Source organism: Cavia porcellus, unplaced genomic scaffold (genome assembly GCF_034190915.1).
Source record: "Cavia porcellus strain 051 isolate PalLab524CR breed Dunkin Hartley unplaced genomic scaffold, mCavPor4.1 scaffold_9, whole genome shotgun sequence".
Taxonomy (NCBI): domain Eukaryota; kingdom Metazoa; phylum Chordata; class Mammalia; order Rodentia; family Caviidae; genus Cavia; species Cavia porcellus.
The window spans coordinates 89,243,462-89,262,424 of record NW_026947492.1 but is presented as its reverse complement, the minus strand read 5'-3'; the positions used below and the strand labels follow the sequence as shown (position 1 = coordinate 89,262,424).

Sequence of the window (18,963 nt, the reverse complement as noted above, 5' to 3'; positions counted from 1 at the left end):
GTTTGCACTGGGGTAATTTTCACAGATCTGTCACTTTGCTGTGATGGCTCAGCATTGACCTTCCAAGTTTATAACTTACTTCATTTCACTTGGCTGGCTCCTGTTCAATCCTTTCTTTAAAAGTTGCTCCCCCCAGAGGGTCTCCCCGAAATGCTGGTCTGGATCATTTGCGCTTACTGTGCATGATGATGGCACCCTGCTCACCTACTGTCCCTGCAGCAATGGCCGTGGACTAGAATGGCCATTTTCATTTCTCCTTCATGGGTTCTGTCAGAGCAGGGCACTGTCTGTTTTTGCCATTATTCCATGTCCCTGAAACATGGTTTTCTGTCAAGGATTTGTCTGTTCTTTCTATATATTGTGTCTTGAGGAAAAAAATAGTCAACCCAAAGGAGGACAGAAGGCCAGGAAGTTACACTGACGTATTTATTTCTTCCTTTTTCTTCTTTGCTTCTTTCTCCTTATTCGCAGAAAAGCTGAATCACAGATACCTTGTAGCAGACTTTCCTTATACCCAATGGGCTCCAAACTAGCTCTATAGGTGATTCTGCCACCAACAAAGAAAAATAGGGCAATAATTTATAGCTGTAGTCAACCAAGAAGGAGTATGATCCAGATAGTTGTAAAGCTGAGAGAACCTAGTGTCTTCCTATCATCCAGAGAACTTCTTTAAAAATGCGTATTACCTATTTGTATCTCTGTCTTTTTTGTGTTCTCTCTTTCTTTGTCTTCCTGATTGAGTGAACCCAGGGTCTCCCACATTGTAGGCAAACACTCCCCCACCAAGCTACATACACAGCCTCCTGTGACTATCTTTTGAATATATATATATAGATAGGAAATCTTGTTAGAGGGAAAAGGCAACAGAAATTAATTCTTTCAAACTTCTTGGAATCTCAAAAAATACATCCTTTTATATTTCCAGAGGGATATTGTCTTTGCATTTTCACTGCATATATTTTTCTAGATTTCTTTTTTTTGTAATTTGAGCCCAGCAATTCAGAGAAAGGGGGGGGGGGAAACTCCAGCAGTTATTAAGCATCTACTCTACAAAGGGACATATGAAAATTTCTCAAAGTATATTTTTTTCAAAGTATTCAGCAAAGTAACTACTAGACATTTTGGGGGGAGGAATATGTCAGTCAATTGCAGTTGGTAATGGAAGATGAATTCAACAGAAATGAAGGAATAAGCTGAAAAGCATGGTGGTAGGAGGAACACATTTTCCGTTTCCCTGTGATTCAGTCTAGTTTTTCTTCGACATGATGAGGATGGAATGGAGGTTCAGGAGTGAGAGACTTACTGGTTTCATATAGCTAATTCATGTTGGGGCTGTGGTTCAAGCTCAGTATCTCTAAAGGAATTATTCTTCCTCTCACCCTCAGCCATGTGATCTCCTTATAGTATATGTAGTCAGTCCCCTCTATCTTCTGTGGTCTCTGCTCATGGAATTTTGAAGGCCATTGGGACTTGACTCCTCTCTGACATTTCTGCACATTATAGTGTAAAAATTATACATTAGTTTGTTTATGTTTTTCTAACATGCAGTGGGAAAAGGTAAACACTCTCTCATTCTGAAAGGTAGATATGGGAGAATGGACAGAAATTAGATCAAAGCAAGACCAAAACCCAGCATGGAAAACATTAAATGCTGGAGCTATGTGTCCAGCACCCATGACAATTTATAGTAAGATATGTTCTAGATGGCTTATGTCGACCTGCCTATGGCTTTGGTGGTTGAGGACCACATGGCCTGTCTCTTGCTTTGGCTCTACTCATTGCCCAGGGCTTTACTCAGCATATTTTCAATGTTGCTGGCATCTCCACTTTCTTTTGGGATCTACTACCTTTGATGTCATTCTTACATTTTCATGCAGTAAAGGTTATGGGCTCCTATTAAGGAAGTATGGCCCTGTCACATAATTTTGTCTGATATCTCAGACCTTCTTCTAAAATCTGGGTGGAAGCCTTCATGACCCCATAGCACTTGCATTCTACTTGCCTGGAAAACCAGCCTAAGCAGATGCTGCAAAGGGAGGCTGTCAGCTTGAACTACTGTAGCTGGGCCCCCTCAGACTATGTCTACAGGAGCCTCTGAGTGTCTGGGTTATTCATTTTAGGAATACTTGTTGCAAGAGGTCCTGAATAAGCAGATGTCCCAAGGGCTCTACTCAAATGAAAGTTTTATAGCTTTGTAACCTTGAGTATGTGATCAGTGGGATCTTACTGATTTCTGAGATGCTCTCAAGGCAACTTTCTTGTCTCTGCCCAAATTGCTTGACTTTTCTGTGATACCCATATTTTCAACAGCCATTGTTTTTCTTCACCTTAGCATTGTAGATATTTCTTTCTTGGTAAAACTTCAGACTTTTCCAGTCATTGAGCTCTGCCATTTGTTCTTGATTCTCATTGTAGACTTGGTGAAAACATTCTGCTGTACCCATGTCACAGTCTAAATGTTAGAGTGCCTTGAATTTTTTCCACCAGATTAATTAGTCTACTGCCATTAATGTCAGTATCCTGCAGAGACTCAGGAAATAAGGGAAATATAGACATGATTTCTGCCAGAGTACAATGCACATGTCCTTTGTCCCAAAAAATAATAGAGTCCTTGTCCCCAACTGAAAGTTCCTGAACCTGGTCTTTACTATCGTTTCTATGAGTATTCTAGTCTTCTGAGCTGTGGTCAGAATTCCCCTTTGATCTCAGCTTATAGAACTCTAAGGTTTATCTAGCCAGAATCTCCAAATCTTTCCTAACTCCTTCTGCAAACCAGTTCCAAAGGCTTCTGGTCCACATGGGCCACAACAACAGCCCCAGAATCCATTTTCTGTATTACACAGATTTCCCTTCTCTGGGACAGAACGACACAGCAATTCTATAGAAGAGGAGAGGTTGATTTTGGATAATAGTTTAGGGGCTTCAGTCCCAGTTGTCAGGCTGAAGAGAGAAATGGCAGGTGAAAGGGTGTCCTGGAAGACAGCTGCCCACCCATGACATCCAGGAAGCAAGGCAAGAAAAGAGGAGGTAGGGACAGGAACACTTCCTTGCAGGTCACATTTCTGGTGCCCACCCCCTCTGACCACAGTATCCCCACCTCTGAAAGTGAGACATTTGGGGGACATTGCATAAATAACCTAACAATGTTCAGTCAACTACAAATCTGTGTGGAGAAGAATTCAATAAGAATGAAAGAATGGATTGAAAGTCATGGACATAGGAATAGTACTTTTTCAAATATCTGTATTTCCCTTTTAACTGTTATCTTCTTTATCTGTAGAAGCCATAAGTCAGCTAAGCTCATAGCACCTGGACACAGTGCCACAATCATGGATGACCAGGAGGTATTCCTTCTGAGTATTCCTTTTGAGTATTCCTTTTTGCTAGTCCTTCTCTCAAATCGTTTTTGTTTTTCTGAACCATTGCCTTAGTTTCAGGAAGGAGAACACTAAATTCTTAGTGAGAATCCCCAAAGGAGAAGGCAAACTTCCGTGATAAAGTAAAACATGAACACAGCATTATTTTCTTGCCATGTTTTATTTTTACACATTTCTTCCAGAGTTTCTCTAGGTAGCTTCAAAACCAAGAAAAATCACAAGCCTCTCTCTTCACAGTAGAGAGATAAAAGGGTTCAGAAAAAGTGGTGCCTTGGGGATATTTATGTGACCGTTACATGAATCCAAAGTCAAATAAATGGCTTTGTTTCTGTCTTTTATGCTAGCTCTAAGTAGGTCTATTGGATCAAGTGTGTTATGCAAAGTCATAAAACATTGGAACACAGTTACAGTTCAGCAATTCATTAACACTGCAGTTTAATGATGTATTTTCTAAATTATCCCAGTGGAACAAAGCTAACATTTATTTAATTTATATTACTTGCCTGGAATGGAGCTAGACACCTTTTGCATACTTTCTCTATAGTCTTCGTAGTGTCCCTGTGTGATGGTTCTTATTGCTCACACCCTTGGATGACAATGCAGAGGCTCATAGACATTAAGTACACCTTCTAAAGTTACAGAGCTGGTGAGTGGCAGAGCTGAACGGGACCCTGAATCTTCTCACTTTCTGCTACGCCCTGAGGTTGAGAATCCCAGAGACATAGAAGCAAATGAGTATCCTACTAAAACTTTCCTGGAATCCCTGGGCAATTCTTCATGAATAACAAGCCCAACACAGAAGATGACAATAGCGTCGGCTGTTTTTAGAGGTCCTGTTATAGGCCAGTAACAGTACCAAATACTTTACATAGTTTATTCTCATGAACATTACATAACTGTTTCTTGAACATTTACTTAGTCTGTTTGAATCCTAGGAAAGAAAAGTTAAGCCAATGTTTCTACCTTTTAGCCCTGATTTCATGGTCTGCATTTTACACACACTGAAACTAAAGCAGAGAGCTTGGTAAACTCTCACAGGAAGCAGGGAGAGTTCCCATCCAGATCTTTCACCCTTGAAAAGTTTGCCTTTTCACAGTGAATCTTGCATCCATCTGGAATTCATTTTCTTTCATCTCAATCTGCCACAAAAAAATCCTGGAAGAACTCTATTGTATAGTAATAAAATACACATGATCATTGTAAAACGTTCAAGAGTTTACAATGAATAAAATATATAGTATAAGTACCTCCTCTCTGTGCTTTATTCAGTCTAAGTGCAAATTATTAATTGTTTAAGATACATTTTTAGACTTTCATATGTATGCACACAAATCACATATAACGATACCTTACATTTCAATTTTCCATCTTTAGTGTATCGTGATATATATCAAAGTAAAAGTGACTGGTTGAATTGCTCCTTTGTGCTTTGTTTCTTATTGCAGCAGAGGAATTGCAAAGGATGAAAGCAAGTTTCTTTCCCAGTTCTTCCCACCCACCTGTCTGCAACCACACTGCCATTTCCATGCTGACTACCACCCTACTCGGGGCTTTGAACTGAGGGCAACTTCCACTTCTGGAATCACAAAGCACCTGCCCTGGGTGCAAAAGTTAATCCTCATTTCTAAGGAGACCATCTCTCCTAGAGAGAGCTGGGATTCATGTTTTTGGGAGGTTGAAATGGTGTAAGCTGAAGTAGCTACACTCAGTAGAAAGAAGATGAGACCTGTAGGTTCCTAAAGTGCTATCAATCAAGACCGGGAACTGTTCCATGGAGAAGAATTAAATTGCTGTCCACTCAGAGACTCAACTCCTTGTTCTTTGAAAGATCAGCGGGGCCTCTAAGAAATTATTTTGGCTAGAATACTACCAGTGTGGACTCCCAAGAGCTTTTGTCTAAGACCCCAGAATCATAGCAAGATGCTGCTTGGTAAATGGAGCTAGGATTGAGTGAGATTGGGGACTTCATTCTGGTACATAGGTAACTTATATAATTGTATTTATTTGGACTTAGAAAAATGGTGTTTGAATTTCAGAACTGTGAGATTTTACAAATAATCTATGTGCTTAAGATCAGAACAGATTTTCAGATGTACAATTAGGAAACTGTAAATTGTGCTGTAATCGATGCATTTATTTCATACCTTACATACAATATTATTATCAAGCAAATGCTGTTTTCCAGTTAAGGAGGTATGACACAATTCTAAGATCCTAGAAGAATAACTAACATTCCTAATCTACTTTCTTGGAAAAACATTCCATCTAAAAATGACCTCTGAGGAAACCTTACCACAGACAGAGAAATAAATGTACCAACTTGTTTCAGAACTTTCTCTGAATAATCTTAACATCTTTACTTGCATATAATTTGCATAGTGTAAGTTTGCCCTTGTATAGAATTTCATGTGGTTTGGTATATTTTGAGATTTGTGAAACTGTTTTATAATCTAATTTTATAACATTTCCATCACCTCGAAGACAAAGCTGGGTGTCCATCAGTGGTCATTCCACTAAGCTTTGTCTGAGGGAACTCAATCTACTTTGTGTTTCTATAATTTTTCCTATTCTGAATATTTTATGTGACTTGGATAATATAAGATGTGTTATTTTCTGGCTGGTTTCTTTCAATTAACAATGATTTGTTTAAAAAATACTAGTCCATGTTTTCAGTAGACAGAGTTTCCATTTCTCTTAGGGAGTAGTACATGTACTTAACGTGTCTTGATCCTTATATTTCCCACCTTCACCCACAAACTTCCCTCTGTTGCTAGGTCCTTATTTTTATGATTGCAGTTGATGTCAGTGACATATACTGATTGTACTCATTGAGAGTATTTGGCATATGTACAGGACATATCTTAAATCCTTTTACATCCCCTTACCCTCTGACTTTCCCTTCATCCTTGGTCTCATGAAGCCTTTCCCACTTACCAAATATATATTCCTGTTACCATCAGAAATGTGGGTCAGTGGAGCAGAATACAATCATGCAGAAACAACCCCAGACATGTTGAGTTATTCGATCTTTGTCAAAGGAGCTAAAATGTACCTTTGAGGAAGAAGCCTCTTTAGCAAATGGTGCTGGGAAAACTGGATGTTTATAGGCAGAAGATTAAAGCTGGGCCTTTATCTCTCTCACTATGTAATAAACTAAAATCAAAATAGCTCAAAGACATAAATATTAACACAGAGACTGGAAGAGAAAATAGGAAGAAAAAACTTGAGGTCCTATAGGAGTAGGCAAGGACTTTCTGAACAGAACTCTAGTTGTGCAAGAAATAACAGTAAGAGTCAATAGATGGGATTGTATTAAAGGTTTCCTCACAGCAAAGGAGACCATCAGCATTTCAACACACAACCCATTGAATGGGAAAAAACTGCCAGGTGTTCCTCAGACAGAGAACTATTATCCAGGATAGTCAAAAAACTGGAAAAAATTATACCATGCAAAACAAAAGGCCTAATCAAAAAAGGGGCAGTGAAATGAATAGATATTTCCAGAAAAGAAGTACCAGGGGTCAATAAGCATGAAAAACTGTTCCATGACTCTGGCCATCAATCATCAAGAAATCAAAGATGGCGAGGCTGAACTGAAAAAGGAACACTTCTATATTGTTGATGTGAATGTAAACTAGCACAGTGATTACAGAAATCAGGATAGAGATTTCCCCAAAAAACTAAAAATAGAAATTCCATTTGGCCCCGATATACTCTGTCTAGGGATCTCCCCAAAAGAAATAAGGACATTGTGTTACTATGATATGTGGGCCCCCCCCCCATGCTCATAGCAGCACGGTTTGTAATAGCGAAGTCCTGGAAGCAGACAAATACATAAAGAAAAAGTAGTGTCCATACCTAATGGGATACTACTGTGCTATAAAGAAGGATAAATTCAAGACATTTGTGTACATTCACCTGGAAAGTATAATGTTAAGTGAAATCAATCAGACTCACACGCTTAAATACTGTTTGGTTTCTGCCATGTGAGTATCAAAGTACAAAGAAGAACAAAATAAAAGACTGATGTGATCTTGAAACTCATCTGTGACACACCCTGCAGCATCTCTCAGTACTTCCTTCTGTTTTCCTGATGAATAAGACTCTATTGTACGTCTAAACCCATTTTCAGTGTATATTCATCAGGTAGGTGAATATTGGTGGATGTTGGGGTTGTTTTATCCTTTTGGCTCCTGTGAATAATGCTGCTATGAACCTTCATGTATGAGCATAAGTTTGATATATTTTGGATATGTAAAAAAGAATTACTGGAGCATGTGAAAGTCCTATGTTTAGTAGTTTGAAAAACTGCCAAATTAAGAGTACATGAAAATTATGTTTATGATGACAAAGAAGGAAACCAAATCAGTGTGGTGGTTGGAGCAGAGTGGAATGAAAGGAAACATTCAGGGGTGTTACGTGGCGGCAGGGCCACTCTGGACCTTGGAAGTTGTGTTAAAAATATTTGCTTCATTTTAAGCATATGGGAAACATTTTAAACCTAGGAAGGGTGAGGGAGATTTGAATGCCCAAAGGACTGCTGTATGTGCATTGAGGAGAATCAGTCGAAGCTGGACAGTGGTTGATGAGGAAAGAGACACTGGTGAGGAATAGCTGGAGCTCTGAGTGACAGAGGATGGCACCCTGGACAGGAGTCAGGACAATGGAAATGTAGATGCTGGAATAATGCAGAGAAAAGTCTGCACAACTTAGCAATGGATTCGTTAAAGAGGACTGAGGGAAGAGGAGGTGTCAGGATGACTAACAAATGCCTGGTCCTGTTTTCTTCTGCTGTGATTCCACAGTGGCTGACTTGGTTTGGATTTACCCTTCTGTAACTTCAGGCTACTCAAACCTTTCTGTTTCTGTTGTTGTTCATGCTGATTAGAAAAGGAGGAAAGAAGGAAAGTGCTTGGCTTTCATTTTAAGTACATTGAATGCTTTTCTGTAAAGCTGAAGTGGATTAGTAGTTTTCCCTCTATGAGGTTTTCCATATAAAAAACCGATGATTTTCCCTCTTTAAAAATCCCTAGACCTAAGACAAGTGCACCATCAGTCCGTTTCTCACCATGGAGACACTGCACTTAACAACTGCAGTTTAAAAGAGAGGCTTAGTTTGGCTGATGGTTTCAGAGGATTCAGTCTTTGTTTGGCTGGTCCAAGGCAGAAACAGAAGGAGGAGAGGGTGTAGTGCTAGAAAGAAGTTTACCTTTTGGCAGCCTAGAAGCAGAATTAGAAGGGACTGTGTGTATTACTATAATAAGGTATCTTTAACTCCTTCATGAAGGAACCTAGATGAGGAATATCTGGGTCAAGAGCATGTGTTTTCCTAGTTTTTCTGAGGAATCTTCATACGGTTTCACAGTGGTTATGCTAGTTTACATTCTTACCAACAATATAGAAGGGTGCTTTTTCCTCTGCAGACTCACCAGCAATTGTTATTTGAATTCCTGACACTATATTTGTTTTGGGTAAAAGAGAATTTCAGTGTTGTATTCATTTGCATTTCTCTAACAGCCAAAGAATTTGTACTTGTACATCTGAGAAGTGTCTATTCATTTCAGTTGCTCATATTATTTATTTATTTATTTATTTTTGGCTTTTTGAGACAGGGTCTTACTATGCAATTCAGGCTGGACTTGAGCTCATTTGTAGCCCAGGCTGGTCTTGAATTTGCAAGAATCTTCCTGTCTTAACCCCCGATTGCTGTGATTACAGGCATGTACCACCACACCTTGCTTGATTGCTCATTTTTAATTGAGTCTTTTATTCTTGGTTAGGTCTAATTTTTTTGAGTTTTATTAATATTCTACATATTAGTCCTTTGCGGAACAGCTATCAAAATATTTTTCTCATTCTGCATGTTGTCTCTTTACTCTGTTCCTTGTTTCCTTCGCTGGGCAGGAGCCTTTTAATTTGATGTGATTCCATTGTTGATTCTTGGCATTACTATGTTAAGTGGAAATAATCAGACACACAAGTTTACAAGTGGCATGGTTTCTCTTCTATGAGATATCAAAATATAAAGAGCAAAATCACAGATAGGTAATTATAAAATAATTTCTTCAAAAAGAATAAAAATGGGTTATGTGCATCCCCCGGCTCTGATGGAATCATTGTATACTGCAAAAACGTAAACACTGAGAAAATAAATGAGAAGAAAGGAGCAAGGTACAAGAACATGCTCTTCCAAGGTGGATGCTCAGCTGTGTGGCCTCCAGTACATCCTGGATGGTGGGCTGAGGAAACTCGCATAGTTCACTGCCCTGGGACAGGCAGAACAAGCTCCTGGAAAAACCAACTCAGGAACCAGGAAGAGAAAGGCCTCATACAATTCTCTGAACACCTCTGCCCTCTGAATTAAAGCAGTGATCGAACTATTGGAGAGCAGCAGGCAGGTGTTAGGTCCTGCTGCTATGGTGATGCTCCTTGGGTCAAGGAGGGAACTGGGGTTCCACCACACAGCATGGACACTTAGTACAGTGGTTCAGAATGAGGCTAAAGGGCCCTGCACATTCTCCCCTGTCCACTATCAGGGTGGCCTAGCAGGAAGCTGAGCTTCTGCTCACCCAGCACTGAAAAAGTGGTGTGAGGTGGGCTGCAGTGATCTTTTTCTGTTATTTAATTAAGTTTATCGGTGCAGTTTAGGTATGCACAGTGATCACCTTTATCACAGAGAATTTGTTCCTGCACATGGTTAGTATACTTCTGAGTGTACTTGCCCTAAGACTGACAACAAGACTGTGAGCTTTCTCCCAACACACCTTTACAGCATTGCACTAGAAGACGTAGCTAGTACAATAAGAGAAAGGAGAAAGCATACAAATTCCAAAGAAAGAAATATCTACTCCTTATCGATAACTTGACTTTCTATGTAGAAAATCCCAAGGAATTTACAAAAATATTACAGAGCTGATAAATGAATTCAATCAGGTTGTTGCAAACTACAAATTCAACACAGAAATACCAGTTATGGAGCAAGCAACCTCGATAGTATCAACCAGTGTAAAAACTAAACTTAAATCTGCCTTAGCAATATACTTGTTCCAAAATAAAATGAAGTAGTTCTGAATGTGGCAAAAATATGGAAAGGTAATTTGAAAATTGCAAAACACTTAAAAAGGAAATCAAAGTATATACAAGTAAATAAGAAAGATATACTGTGCTCATGGTCTGTAAAACTCCACATGATAGGATGTTGATTCTCCACTTGTTGAACTATTAGTGCAACACAATTTGTATCAAAGTATTAGAAGCCTTAATCTAAAATTTATGTAGAAAGGCAGAGAAAATAGAATGGCTAAAACAATTTTTAAGAAGAATGCAGTATGAGAAGTGTTCTACCTGATCGGAATGCTATGTACATATATATGTTAATGTAGACAGTGTGATATTGGCCGAGAAATAAACAAAATATCAAAGGAACAAAATGTAAGAACTAGAAACAGATTAATAAAAATGTAACTAATTGGTTTTGACAAAGGTATAATAAAAATTCAGTTGGAAAATAGCCTTTAAAGCAAATAGCACCGAAATAATTGGACATGAATATAAACCAAAATGAACAATTCCCCTCCTTACTATACCCACACAGACTCCAACCTAAACTTCACACTTGGTATGAAAACTAGGTCAAAATAAATTACGAGTTTAAGGTGAACTGATGAAACTTTACAACTATTATAAAGAAGTAAAAGAAAAGCCCTTTGCAACCTGGGATAAATGAAGTGTTATTTCAGGTGACAGTAAAGACAAGATCCTTTAAATTTAAAATAAAAGATACTTTGAATTTCATCATTTTTACAAGAAAGCAGAGTTTTCTCATGGGTTGTTATCACCTTCTGGCTATTAATTCTGGCTAGAGGTAATTCAGCAGTGGGGGTAGCAGAGTAGCATCACTAATAATCCTACTTCTAGCACATAAATGAGGATCAAATAACTTATCCTTTTCAGGACTCACTAGTTACAATGTTCCATGAGTGCCTTTTCTATGTTAACTATTTTAATTCTAATGATAGTAAAAGGAATTAAGTTCTGTTATCTGTATTTTAGAATTAGGACACTTAAAACATAGAATAAGTAACTTACTCTATGCACAGAACTAGTAGTTGTCAAATCTAGAATCTTCTAAGCTAGGATGGTTTATTCTGGAGTCTATGTTCTTAATCTCTCTGTTATGCTCCAGCTCACAAATGCTAGTGTTTTGCTTTTTGTGCACAAGCTGGAAAGAAATTTGATGTTTTTAGAAGAATATCCATTCTTTGTCTTGCAAACTTAGGTGAGACTAAAGATAATGAACAATGGCATTTTGTAATAATGGTCCTTTGACAGTAGTTCCTGTCTTCTAAGGAAGTATGTAAGAGATCTCTGTGAGAATATGGAATTGAGAAAGAAGAGGACAGCTCTGGTTTGAATGGGAAGAACTTGTGTCCACGTATCTTAGTTTAGCTTGAGTCACACGTAGCTTCTTGTATGCTCAGGGATGCCTCAGCTGCTGTCCAGATCGGCACATCTGAGCTTCCTACTTAACCAGTTTTGTGACATTCAGTAGATTGTGTTTTAGTTTTAGTTTCTTTTGTTTTAGTTTCTTACTGTAAAATGAACAAAATTACTTCATATCGTCCCTGGAGAACTAAATTATGGAGGTATGGTGAATAACATGATAAATGTTTAAATTTAAAAATTACAAAAACACATTGCTGTTAATTTCCCTCACTTCAGACATACTTATCCCATCTTCTTGACACTCTCTGAAGTAGTTCTGAAAGTACTAAGTTAGTGACTTCAGTTGCATTGCCATAGATGCCTTGATGTCTTAACTCCATGGGAGAGGTTTACCTTTCATGGTCATTTTGAGTTTGGGAAAGAGTCACAAGTTGCATGATACCTGGGCTGATGAATAGGTGGGTGAGGACATACCGTAGTGTTTTTATTTGGCCAAAATTGTTGCAAAAATTGATCAGTGCGATGTGATAAAAATTATGATAAATATTTTAAGTTAAAAATGTATTACAATAAAAGACACATTGCCATTCATGCCTTCAAAAAACTCATTCATGCTAGCTTTTAACATACTTATCCTATCATCCTTTGCAATATACCTTTTATTGTAATGTTTTTTTTTTTATAATTATACCTTCATTGTATTTTTCCATAATCTTGTATAAGGACCAGTTCAGGTCTTGGCACTAAGTTCAATACCATATTATAAAATGAGAGTTGTAAGATATATACCACAATTTTTCTCTGCAAAGCTGCTTAATTAAGGTATTCATGATAAAGTTTGCAAATATCACAGTATCAGCATGACTGCCTCCAAGGAGGTAATATAATCAGTCTCATAAATTACCAAGGCAAGTAAAATTTCTGTAGTCCACCAAACATGGCAGAAAGCATCATGGTAAGAGTATAGGTTTAAAGTGTTTGAAACCAGGGGGAAAATTCATTGGGAGCAAGTTAATATTGGGTTAGGGATCAACTGGAAATAACTAGAGAGGTGGCAATAAAATCAAGCATTTTCAGGAGGGCAGTGGAGCCATGGAAGGGGTGACTTCAAGAAGAATGGGAGTTAATACCAGGCAGCAAAGGAGAGTCCCGACTTTTTGAATGTTGCATAAAACTGCAGTATCTCCCGATCCTTGGCTTGGAGTGCTCTTTGTGGTAAATTTTTCTCTGCAAAGCTGCTAACTCTACCATGACTTTTCTAGAAGTCCAGTTGATAAACCCCCTGCAGGAAGACCTTTCTTTTCTCACCATTAGAACTAACGTCTGTTGCCTAATGAATTCTCATTTCAGGTTATCTTTTTTCCCCGTATCTCGTGTGACTACACGTGTTGGTTTGCCTAGGACACTCTGAATTTAAGTCTGTTATCCCATATCTTTACTAACAGTTCATCTTTTCACCTTAAAATGTCCTATTTGCATGATAAGATGTGAAGTCAGCTACTTAAAGCTCTTATCACTTCTTTCTTGGGTGCCTGTCAGTTGCATGTTATAAATACTCAAATGTCTAGAGGAGCAGGGATCCCATCTTCCTATTCCCAGTATAGACTGGAATAATTATGAAATGAATGTAAACTAGGAGACTGAAAACTTTGCAGGTTACTTCCTTTTTTTTTTTTTCTTCTTGTTATCCCTACACTACCTGCTGTTGTATCTGTGTGTATGATAGGTCCGTGTATTGGATTTGACTTCTACACCTTTCTATTTTTGGATTATGTTGGACATGGCTTTAACCCAGTTTAGAAGTCTGTCCTCATAAATCTTCTCTTCTCTCTGCTTTCAAACCTGTTCACCTTCTCCACTGACAGTTTTGTTTGGTGTTAAGGCCTGAAGAAAAATTTCTCTGTAAATCTATGATATTAAATCAAGCAAGATTCACGTGAGCGCTTTACCCCCATTGCCTGAGGGTGACTAAAGCAGCTATATTCTGCATGGTGGAAACTTTTCCATTATGAGGGCCTTGTTAGGAGCTGTAAAATAAAAATTAGTGAAGACAGATAATGTTTCAGGGGAGTGGTACCTTGATTTAGCAATTCACTAAGCCAACTATATTGAAATTTTATTTTTGTTCCTATTTATGTTATTTCTTTGAATTTTTTAGATTGGATTTTCACTCGATTTATAATCTTTTATGGTTGCATTAGCTTTGTCTTTCTTCTTAAATTTGTTATGGAGTTACACTAGCAGATGTTAAGATAAATAAAGGGCATAAACTTTCCCCTCTTGTAATTTATGGAGTAATCATCTGCATAACTTTATAAACTTCCTAATCATGGGAGGCAAGGATCGTTACTTCTAAGGTCTTGGCCTCTATCCCATTTGAGGCCATCTTTGTACTGTGGCTCTATTTCCCTCCATGTCTAACAGACTGAGGATGTCACTGCCATCTGACTGTGCAGAATAAAATCATTGCACAGAGGCAACGACCAGGGGTGGAATTTCGAGCCCTATGAAATGGGCCATGTGGAGCATCAGCCTGCTGGAGCCCCTTAAGTAGGGCTGTGAGAGTAACAGTAACTTCCTTTCCTTAAAGCAGTGCTGGGCTCACCAGTGTCCCATGTGACCAGTGCTCCCCTCTGCAAATCCTGCTTTGTAAGTTCTCGATTGCTAGGCTCCTTTACCTCTCTCTTCCACCTTAGCCTTACTCTCTTTGCTTTAAATGAGCCATGCTATCCAGTGTAGGTTATTAGAGTAAGGGTTCCCAGCCGGGCACACTGCTGGCATTTGGACTGGCTGAGTCTTCATTGTGTTCTGCTGCGCGTTATATGATACAAAGCAGCACCCCTCATCTCTGGTTGCTGGAGTTCAGTCCTGTCCCCAGTCAGGGCAGCCTAACGTGTCTTCAGAAATGATCAAATGATTCCTGGAAGAGGGACTACAAAGTTCTCGCCATTAGAATAGCTGCCTTGGAGTCTTTGTGGAAGGCTTCTAAGGAGACAGAAGCAGTGGCCTCACAGCAGTGCTGTGACCATTAATCCTGATAGGAAGCTTCACGGGACTAAGGCCCCCGCAGACCCCTTGGTGTGACTGGGTAAGTCATAAACGGGGCTACTGTGTGGTGCCTGGCTCCTTCCTATCTGATTCCTGTTCCCTTCTCTGCTTCCTGACCACTACGGACTTGGCAGCCTTGATTCTCTCAATTCTTCTGTCCTGATCTGTGTGTTGGAGCCAGTCAATCAGGACTGTAACCATGGGCAAATTAACCTTCCTTCATATTGTGGATACTGGGTATTCTGTCTCATCTGATGGATACAGTGATGATCAAAGTTGTTTTGGCTGCTCTGATGTTCAGTTATCTTTTAGATTTATTAAGATTTGAACCATGCCCTGTATAGAAGCCCCCATGTACGCAGGGACCTCCCCTCCATGCTGCTCACCAGCATTTCATAGATAACTTACTTTTGCATGACAAGAAAATGTGACTCTCTTTTTCCCTCCTCCCTGAAAACAGAGCATGATGAATGTGGCAGTGGGCAGTACAACTGTGACGAGAATGCCATCTGCACCAACACCGTCTAGGGGCACAGTTGCACCTGCAAATCAAGCTACGTGGGCAACGGGACCATCTGCAGAGGTAGGTCCACCACTTGCGGGGTGAGCTGTGTGTGCTGCAGCCTGCGGGGCTCTCAGATGCTTCTCAGAGGTGCTCTCATGAGTGCAGTCAGGGGTCCTGTTCCTGGTCAGTCAACTGGCAAGGACACTGGGCAGGAAAGAAAGGAAATGGTGGCTTAGGCTGAGCTACTGGATTGTGGATGTGTTGGGGGCACACAATTCCTGAGGTGATGCCTCTGTTCCACTTTGCATCTTCGAACCTGAGTCAGTGAGGTTTAGCATCAGTGGCTGAGGTGACACCCTTCCCTGCGAGCTTTGCTTCCCGGCACAGGAGCACTGTTCATGTCCACAGTCCAGGTGTCTGCTTGAGTAATAAACAAAGTGTTTAAATTTTTAACTTAATGAGTAGCAGTTCAGACAGCAGTACTCTGACTTCCCACTGCACTTAGGGTAAAAGTAAAACTCTCTGCGGCCTTCTGAGCCCTTCAGAGCGTTGTCCTTGAGTCCTCTTAGCTGCCACCTATCTTTGCCTACAACCTCCATCCCTCTGCTTTATCGCGTTGCTTCCTCATCAGCACTGCTGCCCCCCAGGTGAACTCCTCCACCTCTCGGGGTCCCCGCATTCTTCAGCCACCCTATCCACAGCAGCACTCCTGGAACTCTCAGCACCTCTCAGCCCGAAAGTTTCTTGATGACTTTCTTCACCTGAGGAAACCTTTTGCATCATTGTGATGGTCTGTGTTTCCTGTTCTTCACAAGGATACAAACAGGTGACAGTGACATCTCGGTCTTATCACAGTTTGTTCCTAGCAACCAGAATGAGCGTGGCATAATCTAGATCCTTATTAACTGTGTGTTAACTGGCTCCATTAAGGAACAAGGAGACACAAAACCCAGGAGTTGAACTGTGAGATAGGTATTGCCGTCATTCTCATTCTGAGGTGAAGCAATCCAGACCCAGACGGTTCAGATAACCACACTCCTGTAAAAGTGTTCCTGTAATCAGACATTCAGGAAATGTAAAAGATTGACTCTACTCTGTGTTGGTTGGTGTATGGTTAACACCTCATGTATGATTGAGGTAATATATTGGTGAAACTGCTTTGAAACATCAATTGACAAACATCTTTCTACACTCAAAGGATGTGTTTCCTTGATTCCATTAGTTTTACGTTTTGGAACCAATTTTCGAAAAAAGAGTCACAAGCGGGAAAACATGCATAGTGTAATGCTCTAATGCATAGTCATTCCAATCTGTTTCTTAATTCACTTAAAATTATAAACAGCCAAAATATCCACCCTTGATGGAGCATTTATATTTGTTTTGGGTGTTGACTCATAGAATAGGGTGCAGTGGTTTGAAATTCTCAGCATGTGTATGTACAAGCAGATATACACACATTATATGCACTGCAGAACATATTTTTCAGGTAAAGAAAAATAAAAAGCACTATATATAATTATTTTATGCCTGATATATTAAAATAACTATTCCCATACTTATGTAAATATATAAAGACTAGAAATGTGCATAATATTCACTTTTATACCCATGGGTGTAAGATAAAAGTGTACTCTCTTATAAGATTCTATACTATTTGCATCTTCCAGTGGGAATTTGTATATGAAATACATGTGGTTTTTAAAAGATTTACAAGGTAAGTAAACTTATGCTCAGGTTTCTAAAAAATGTTAAAAAAATAAAAGAAGATTGAATATATTTTTAAAGCAAAGTGAAACAGCAAATATACAAATGAAGTTCCATGGATTATCAAGCCCACTGCTAAAACTTGCATGTCAGTGCTGTGAATTAAGGCACAATCTAGGGATTTGGTTTTAATGCTTTTTATTATCAGAATTATGTTGCTTCATAAAATAATATTAATTGCCCTTGTTCAGTGGGTTTTGTGTTTGCTACGTCCTCTCTTGCTTTTGTTAGAAGTGAAAATTTTACCTTTGTGGAACTTGAAAGTCTAGCTGTGAAAAATGTGAGTTCTAATAATGTTCTTGGTATCTGCAGACTCCGAGGGGAAGCATATCTTCCCTCAGAAGTAAAGAATTAGGAAAATAATTTTCTTAAAATGATTTCCATGGCCAATCGCATTGACCACGGTAAGAAGGAGAATTCTTTTTTATGAATGTTGGAAAGGGAGCCATGTGTGAGAGCTAGAGCGTGGGATAAGAACATGCACACTGGCTCAGAACTGCTTTCATTGCTGGCGAGTTGAATATTTTACCTCATTACGGGTTACAACTGGTTTAGTATTGCAAATAGTGATGAAGAGAATATGCATCACTGTGTTATAAGTTATAAAAAAGCTATGCAATCTAAAAATACTGTGACAGTGAAGGAGGAGGAGGAACCAGGATGGGGTGGGTTTCATGGGGGCTGCACCTCAGCCTTCTCCCCCAAGCACCAGATTTTGTATTTGTTTTGGGGCTTTGTTCCACAGGTGACTTTACCTCCTATATCTGAACAGTGCACTGTGCTTTCCAGTGTAACACCTTTTGTAAAGAAATGTTCCATGTGCAGAAGCTTTTCCAGACATGTTCTTAGACCCGACTAAGTCTACACAGGAGGAGCACTGTTAACACTTGCGCCTTAAGAACATCGCCCAAGGCAGGGCTTCCTGAAATAATGCTAACTGGCAGGCGTGTGCTCAGGTGGGCTCAGCTGGTGGCCAGGCCCTCAGGAAGGGGACTTTTCTGCACAGGAATGCAGAGCACTCATTCAGCTCAGTGACTGGTCCCAGATCTGTGCACGGTGCCTTCCTGGTTGTGCCCACATGTATTATCTCACTTACTCTCCAGCAGAACCCTGCAGTGTGGATGGCGTTATTCCTGTTAAGATGAGAATCTGGAAGAAGACACAGCTGAATCTAATTCATCCCAGTTACTGGGGATCTTAGTTTCTGTCCTTTAACCTTTGTCCATTACCTATTTCTTTCTACTTTTCTTTTTCTTCCCTGGATGTTTATTCTCTCTCTCTCTCTCTCTCTCTCTGTGTGTGTGTGTGTGTCTCTCTCTCCATGTGTGTATTTTTCTCTCTTGCCAAGAAGCTAAAAAGAAAACAGAAACACAAGAAAAGATACAATGACAATCTTATTTTAAACATAAGATGTTTGCTTACATATTTGATAAATATACAGAAGTACTTTGGAAACTATACAAAATGTGATGTTAAGTATTTTGGCATTTGGACTTAATGGACAGAATGTTTGCAAATGGTTTCAAATGGGACTTGTGTACTCTGACTTGACAGTTCAGGTTTCCTGTGGAGTACTGTTTATCTGCATTTCCAGTCTTGCATTAGTGCAGGATGGAAATCAGGCCTTTGCTAGACCATTGTCAATGCACTGCTGATAGACTGAGCCTTTCTTCCTATCTGTCATTAGGCTGGATGTAAGGTGCTGATCCTTGGAATCATTCTTGTCTTAAGGACTGGTGGTGTTGACATTTATTATGTAAATATACAGTGAGTAAATTTTATGCCGGGAATGTAGTTCTAGGCACCAGAAGAGAAAAAAGCAAG

General features: G+C 39.4%; 1 long non-coding RNA gene across 1 annotated transcript in view; it reads left to right on the top strand.

Annotated features, from left to right (window-relative positions):
• The window catches only part of LOC100725346 (uncharacterized), a 270,531-nt gene extending 252,915 nt beyond the window's left edge, over positions 1-17,616 (top strand). The window contains exon 9 of the long non-coding RNA XR_010049930.1: positions 15,331-17,616. This is a non-coding gene — a long non-coding RNA (uncharacterized LOC100725346). The remainder of the gene's footprint in view (positions 1-15,330) is intronic.
• Positions 17,617-18,963: the final 1,347 nt, after the last annotated feature.